Consider the following 8,355-nt stretch of genomic DNA (forward strand, 5'->3'; position numbering starts at 1 on the left):
TAAAGCCCACAAACAACCTGCAGATAATGTTTCATTTTCATTGTCACTCTCCTTCTTTAGGCCTCTTTTAATACCCTGGTAAAGAGTCTCTCTCTCAGTTACATGAGAGACATTATGAAGTACTGAGAAAGTATTTGAGAGATTTAAGAGACAAAACGTCACCCTCAAGTTAAAAGATGTGGAATAGCATGGGCTCTAAATGAATTAAGACCATTGGTCTAATAACCAGCAGATGTTGTAATGGTTAAGTTGCTGGAAGTCCACATAGTCAACTATGGTTCGAGACCCAGACTCAGTGGCTTAAAACTTACGCTGGGTGAATGTGAGTGTGTGCCTAAGATCCCAAGATGAGAATAGAGGAGAAGGGATTGCAGTGTGGCTATCTATACTGGGGGTGAGGGTTGATCTTGTGCTTTCTGTCTCTCCAGAGAGCACATGCACCCTATAGCAAAAAATTCTCCAGCCCTTTTACTGACTAGTCATGTGATCTTGAGAAAATTGCCAAATACTATAAGCCTTGGATTCATTTGGGAAGAGAGTTTGGTGAGTTCTATCCAATAGGACTACTGGGATACCATGTAATCTCTGAAAATTACATGGCCCAGTGCTTGGCATATTGTAGAACTTCAGTGAAAGTTGAGGAGTTGGGCTCCTGGTTAAAAATCCTATCATGATATTCAGGTCTGACAATAGGCAATTGCAAAGGTTTTACTTTACTACATCATGGGGAAAAGCAGCCCTTCTCACAGCAGACTTGGTGCAGAACCAATGCATTACAGTCTCCAAAGGGAGTAAATTGAGGTAAAGGACTCAGGCCCTTTTCTCTCTTCATTCTTCTATATTTGTATTCCTTGCACTGGCACCTCCATCCCTAAATATCTATCTGAAGCCTTGGGCAGAGGCTTTCAGGTCCCTCTGCTGAAGACTTCTTACAGATGGGAGGAGAGAGAACTTCAAAAACACTTTTTCTAGTATATGTTTTCACTTCTAGCTCTTCGACTTCAGCCTCTCCCTGATCCCAGGGTTTGTAAAACTACCAAAATCTTTAGTTCTATGCTCTTTTAGCAATGAGTTGACCCCAACTTTTCTGTACTGATCAATCTGGTCCTCGACCTGTATACCTTTTCACGGTGAGAAAGAGAGCAAGGGTTGGAGGTGGGGTGGAGGTGAAGGAGAGTTTGCACTTTCTCCAGTTTTAGACTTCTGTTTATACCTTTGTGGTGATTAGAAACTTAACAATTATTTTTGATTTACTGCTTTAGATGGCTATTCCTAGCACTTCAGTTCTCTTTCTAGCTCACTTGAGCTCTTGGCAAATGATAATTTCTAATATTATTTAGACCCCAGAATTTACTAACCTCTCCTCTGGGAATTTGTTTCATCAAGTAGAGAATATGCGGTGCTCAACTCAAGACACCAATTTAGTCAAAAATGTTGTGTTGTTGTCCAGCCAGGCGGCAGGCATGGTGGTTAAGGTGGCTGGATCCCACATGGTCAATTGCATGCTTCAAGGCTTGGACCTGGTGGCTTGAAAAACACTCTGGGTGCATGTGTGTGCCCAAAATTCAGAGAGGAGGATGGAGAAAAAGGGATTGTGACATGGTGATCTCTCCTGAAGGATGCTTTTTCACTTTCTCTCTTTCTCTTCCTGTTTCTTTCTGGCTAGCACATGCTCCCTAAGGGGGGAAAAAAAACTTGTAAATGATGCTTTGTAAATGATTAAACATTTTTACTTGTAAATATATTTTACCTAATTTGGGTGTGAGTTAGTCTCTCTAGCTGGATTCAACTCAGAGCTCCTAGAATTCAAGTCAAGTCAAAGACCAACTCCTTTCTTCTCTCCCAGTTATACTTCTATCTAAAACACTATTTTCTTATTTTTAAAATTTTTATTATGACTATTTATACATTCAATCACTATACATCATTTAAATTGTAAAGAGATTTTACCCAGGATGATATAATCTCAGTGCAGTTGAGAATACTATACAAATTCTCCATCATCAACAGATAACAAACCATATCTGTGTCCCACAAATAACTTATCTCTCCTTATTTTTCCCCTAATTTCCTTTCCTGCTCTCTTCCCCTTCCACACTCTCCTTCCACTTTGTCTCTAGTGCCCATAACAATTTTTCATGCTTTTATACCCTCCATTATTTTAGTCTCTACTGTAGAGTGTGGACAGTCCATGTATGTTAAGTGGAGACATACAATGTCTCTGTTTCATAGCCTGATTTGCTTCTCTCAGCAACAAATCTTCCATATGTGTCCACTTTCTATCAAATTCCAAGGTCTTGTTGTTTTTTAAGGCTGAATACTATTCCATGGAGTATATGTGCCACACTTTTTCAATCCATTCATCTGTTTGTGGGCATTTGGTTTGGGTCCATATCTTAGTAGTCGTGAATAGTACTGCAATAAATATAGTTGTGCAAGCACTTTTCCAACTGAGCATTCTCCCGTCCTTTTGGTAGATATCGAGGAGTAGAATTGCTGGATCATATGGTAGTTCCATTTGAAGGTCTTTGAGGAACCTCCCTATTGTTCTCCACAGTGGCTGGACCAATTTACATTCCCACCAACAACGTACGAATGTTCATCTTTCACCACATCCCCACCAGCACTTAGCATTTTTTTTTTATCTTCACCATTCTGGCTGGGGTTAAGTGGTATCTCATTGTGGTTTTGATCTGTACCTCCCTTATAATGAGAGATATTGAGCATTTTTTTCATATGCTTTTTGTATGTCTTCCTTAGAGAGTTGTTTATTCAGCTCATTTTCTCATCTTTTAATTGGATTAATCATTTTCTTCCAGGTAAGTTGCTTGAGTTCTCTGTGTATTCTGTTATCAGTCCCTTATCTGAGGTACAGTTGACAAAAATTAACTATGGTGTCCTTTGCTGTACAGAAACTTCTTTTTTTTTTTTCAGAGAGATGCGTGTGCTCGCCAGACAGATAGAGAGAGACATAGAGACAGAAAGCAAGAAATCACCCTCCAAGGGGGATGTTCACGCTGCAATCCCTTCTCCTCCATTCTCCTCTCGGGATCTTGGGCACGCACTCACACGTGCCCAGCGTGAGTTTTAAGCCACTGGGTCCAGGACGTGAACTGCGGTAGACTACGTGGGAGTCCAGCAACATAGCCATTACACTAACTGCTGGTTCCCATGTACAGAAACTTCTTAATCGGATGTAATCCTATCTGCCTATTTTGGGGATTATTGTCTGTACTTTTGGGGTCTTGCTTAAGAAGCCTTTGCCTACCTCAATATCTCCCAGAGTTTCCCCAGAGTTGTCCTCCAGTAGTTTTATAGTCTGTGGTCTTAGGTTTAGATCTTTGATCCACTTTGAGTTGATTTTTGTTAATGATGACAGATAGGGGGTTCAGATTCATCTTTCTGCAGGTAGATACCTAGTTTTTCCAACACCACTTACTAAAGAGGTTTTCATTTTCCCACTGTATTTATTGGTACCCTTTTTCAAAGATGAGTTGGTTGTATGCATTGGGGTTTATTTCTGAGGTCCCTACTCTGTTCCATTGGTCCTCATGTCTGTTTTTGTGCCAATACCATACTGTTTTGATTATCACAGCTTTGTAATACACTTTGGGGTCAGGAAGTGAGGTGTTCCCTGCTCCACTCTTCTTGTGCAGGATGGCCTTTGGCCATACTGGGTCTTTTATGATTACAGACAAATTCTATGATGGTCTTTTCTAGATCTGTGAAGAATGTCTCTTGTAATTTTATTAGGATTGCATAAACATGTAGATTAATTTGAATATGATTGCCATTTTGATTATATTAATTCTGCCAGTTCAGGAACATGAGAGGTCCTTCCACTTTTTTGTGTCCTTTTTGACTCCCTGTTTAAGGTTTTCATAATTTTCCTTACAGAGGTCTTTGACATCCTTGTTTAGTTTTAGTCCTAGATATCTTATACTTCTTATGGCTATGGTAAACGGGATTACTTTTCTCAATTCTGTCTCTGTCTGCTTGTTATTTGTGTACAGAAATGCTATAGACCTCTGTAAGGAAAATTATGACTATAGATTTTTGTAAGTTAATTTTATTACCTGCCACTTTATTGTATGCATTTATTACTTTGAAAAGTTTTCTCGTGGATACTATTTGGTCTTCTATGTACACAATCATGTCATCTGCAAACAGAGAGAGTTTCAGCTCTTTTTTCCCTATTGGAATGCCTTTTATTTCCTTCTTGTGTCTGATCACATTTTCATTAATTTTACCTTCATTGAAAATTGAGTCCTTGCTTAGAGATAACCAAATGGCAATCAAGATAACCTAATTATAATGCCACTTTAATGGCCCCCATCTCGCCTGAGCTAAGGAAAACAGTAGATTCTGAGCATCATTTCAAGGAAATACTATTTCTTAGGAAATACTCACAGATTATGCATATGGAATGCCTAGTTCTTGCAGTTTGTTAAACTCAACTGAGGCAAGAGCAGCAGACATTTCTCTCTGGTTTATACATAAGCCAAGAATAAATATTAAGAGCCATTTTCCATTCCATATTTTTCCCTCAACTGTAGGGCACACCATCTGAAAATCTGGTCCTTGCCACCAACCAGTATAATTTAAAATTAACTCCCACAGAAAGAATCACAGTTTCTCAAAGCCCAAAAATGTCCTGGCTCCAAACATTTATATCAGATTATTCTCAACTCGAGTCCCACCTCCTCATCATTTCTTTTTACTTTGTCACCCTAAAATAACAACAGAGAGACTCTTCAAAAAAACAAGTTTATTTGAGAATGGAAAGGGATTATAATCTGGGATATGAATGTTATGATGAGTCACAGGCAAATCTGAGGAAGCTGGGGTAATAGGAAACTTTTAAAGACAACTATATAAGTTGTTTTAAAATAATTATCCTTGTAAACAATAGACTAATAGCAAGGATAGCATCAGTTCAAGATTGAACATTCATTTGCTGGGCACATACGTTTTTCAAGTGGCCTTTGACAAGAAAGTTGTGGTTTGACAGAGTCTCTTGTGATAGTTTCCATTATAAGGTAATTGTGCACAAGGATCTCCCCTTCTTCCTTGGTTCCATTTTGTTAGGGTATGATGTAAGTGACTCCGTTTTGCTTTTGAAAACTTTTGCAACTTGTTCTTTAGGTTTTCAAGAACATCTAACCATCTTCCTTATTGCTGCTCCTAGACTATAATTCTATGGGTAGAGGTGTGTCTTCCTTACCTTGGGATCCCCACTACCAATGCAGTGCCTTTCAAAAAGAGCAGATGCACAATTAATGTTTGAGGAATACATGAGCCATTAATAAGAAGATTTCACTTAAAAATTAATTTATCTTACATTCTTGAATAAGCAAATAAAACCCAGGCATGATATCACTGGATTTTATAGAGCAACAGACTAAAAGAGATAAGTAAATCTAAGAATTAGCCATCCTTTATGTGTTTTTCCTCTATTTCTTAAACCCCCTTAATTTATTGCTGAGCTTTCTAACTTTTCCAAGGGAATTCCTATTCCAACATCATATTATCTCATCTGAGATCCCAAAATGGAAGATTTCTCAACATGTTTTGCAAAATAAGCAAAACTGTTATTCTTAAACCAGATAAGAGCTATAAAGTATGAACTCTGTCACTCAAATACTTAGATTCTGGAGCTAACTAAGTTCTCTACTACAAGGAACAATATTTTATAAATACTAAATACCAAAAGTAAAACAGAGATAAATCTCAGAGTCACTCAGATAGAACAGGAACACAAATATGTTATATATTTCCTTCTGCTGTCTGCCCTCCTTGTCCTTCACTACTTAGAACTTTGCTTTCTTCCACCACAAACTGAAGAATTTTCTTCAGACTTCACTAAGGATAGACAAAACTGCTGACCTTGGCCCTGAAATGTGCACTGGCTATGGCAGTAGTACCACGCATGGTAGCAGTTTTAGCCTGAGACCTCTCTTTCTCTCCTCTCAAAGCTTCCTCATACAAGGATGGGAAGAAAGTGGGATCATCACCAATAACCTTGGAGAAAAACTGTAGGACTTTCATCTTGCTGGTTTCAGCATAAGCCCTTGGACCCCACAGGAATTTATAATGTGGAGGATCACTGTTGGGCACCTGCCAGTACTCTAGATATTTTTCTTAAACCAAATCTCTGGTGGTAAGCGTCCTAGCCTCCACATAGATTAAATCAGGATACACCCCAATCACATTCAGAACCTCACATTCAGCACTTCCCAGATCTTATTGTCAGGAGCACAGTTTCCCTCCATAAAAATCACACTCAGGTAAATATCAGGAGGCCCTGGTCTTTATCACTCAGCATCCCACTGTAGGTGAGATCTAGTGTTCGGACAAGCACATAAGAATGGGTTTTGGTATTTACTTCTTTTACATTGATACCAAAAACCACCTCCATGCATTCAGGGGCTTTCTTGAAGATCACAGGGAAGTGAAGTGGTCCTTATGCACTTTGATAACACTCTTCAGCATCTCTGATTGTAATGAGCTCTTTTGTTGTGCACTTGATATTGAGGAACTTCACCAACTCAGCCACCTTTTTGTCTAGTATGACACTGAGAATGAACTCAGGATCTGGAGCAGCCTGCGAGGTACCTGGATTCTTCTCTTTTGGATTCTGGGACCTTATCAAATTGGTTCAATGGAGTAATTTCCATGTTCTTGGAGAAGAAGGGGGCTTTCTGAAGATTCTGCGGAAGACTTATTTGTCTAACAGCAAGTATCTACTCAAGTGTACTAGGGATCAGAACAGGAGAGGAGGAGGAAGAGGAGGAAGAAGAGAAGGAAGCTTTCCCCTTCTAAGTTGTGGAAACCTGCACACCTACCAGGCTCCGTACTTCTCTTTGGGGCCAAAGGCCTTGCTCAAGTTTGTGGTACTTACTCTTTTGACCATAAGCTGACTGGTGTTGTGACAGTCAAAAAGCATATGGACAGGAGGTAGACAATGGGGTTCTCTGGGCTAGAAGGAAATAAGTACAGGTCACAAGCTTCACCATTGGTGTTTCTAAGAAAGGCTGACTTATACATGGTATTATAGTGCCTCCTGGGTTTCCCATCCTCCTACTTGGACTGTGTCCTGAGAGTTTGAAGGAGGAAGTGAGGCAACTTCATAAGGTGCAGCTGGCCTGCAGAGTGTGAGATTCCTGGGTTGACAGTAGGGCCGGCTGGGCTGGGAACACTGAGCTCCACTTTACTCACAATGGGTGGGGCCAATGGTAAATACGTAGAGCATGCATCTCACCGGGACTCAAGTACTGCCTAGGCCTCCTCTGCATTGTGACCTGAAGATGTTGACACCAACTCAGGTCTCAATGCTGATTCTCAGAGCTCCTGTGAGAGAAATTGAGAGGTGAGGGGCTCAAGCTGTAGATTGCAAGCACAGCCCTGAGCACCTCAGAACTGACAAGAAGGTAGGATCAAAACCTGTAATGTCCTTACTGTTCAGGGGTGGGTGATCCCCTCAGTGCTCACTTTGGGTCCTGATCTTTCCTTTATCAAAGCCTCATCCACACCCTGGTGCTCATTTTCTGAGAACAACAAGGAGGAAGTGAGCAACATCTACTTACAGTCATAGCCTGCCTGGGGCCTCCTATGGGTGAAAGCAATGGTTGCCTGAAGCCTGTGGGGGTCGAAATAAGGAGATCCTTTCAGTCATCATTTTAATGCTTGATAGGGACTGGGATTCCTCCTTAAGCTGAACTGATTCCCTAACCCTCAGACTAAGCCCCTCAAGTCACTAAGACCAGGATGGTGGGAGTGAAGCCCTACCATAGGGATCCATCATGCTCAAGGTCTTCTAAGACTGATAGCAGAGACAGAGTAGGAGAGGGGCCCTACCTCTTCTAGAGGATGAAAGTCTCTTGAATCCTTTCTCAGTGTCTTTACTTTAACTAGTGGCAGAGCCTGAGATTCCTCCCTCTGCTGAGTTGATCTTACCAAAACATGAGAGCCCCTCATGTTTATCTTCCTGAGAAGTAGAAATCGGGAAACAACATAGATGTGTCATCCCTGCCTAGTATCTCCCAAGCCTGATAGCTATGGCAGGGCTGGAGACTCCTTTGTTTTGGGGTCTATGTTCATCTTAGTCCTCCCTCAGTTTAATTATCTTGATGCACAGAAGGGCCTAAGACTCCTCATTATGCTGTCTTGAACCAGTACCCCTAAAATGAGGTCCCCATTTCCTTCAGACTCCTAGAAGTCAGGCTACATCACATCTGGCCATTCTGCTCCCAGCCTGCCAGGGCTGAAGGCAACCAGCCACAGGTTTGGGTGGGGTCACCATTGTCAATTATGGGAGAGACCCTCATGTTTATTCATTTTTCTTTCTGACAAGAA

At 40.8% G+C, this 8,355-nt stretch overlaps 1 pseudogene; it reads right to left on the bottom strand.

Moving 5' to 3' along the window:
* Positions 1-5,862: 5,862 nt before the first annotated feature.
* LOC106733449 (putative MAGE domain-containing protein MAGEA13P) lies at positions 5,863-7,977 on the bottom strand (annotated as a pseudogene).
* Between the last annotated feature and the right edge of the window lie 378 nt (positions 7,978-8,355).

Source organism: Tupaia chinensis, unplaced genomic scaffold (assembly GCF_000334495.1).
Source record: "Tupaia chinensis unplaced genomic scaffold, TupChi_1.0 Scaffold143769_1, whole genome shotgun sequence".
Classification (NCBI taxonomy): domain Eukaryota; kingdom Metazoa; phylum Chordata; class Mammalia; order Scandentia; family Tupaiidae; genus Tupaia; species Tupaia belangeri.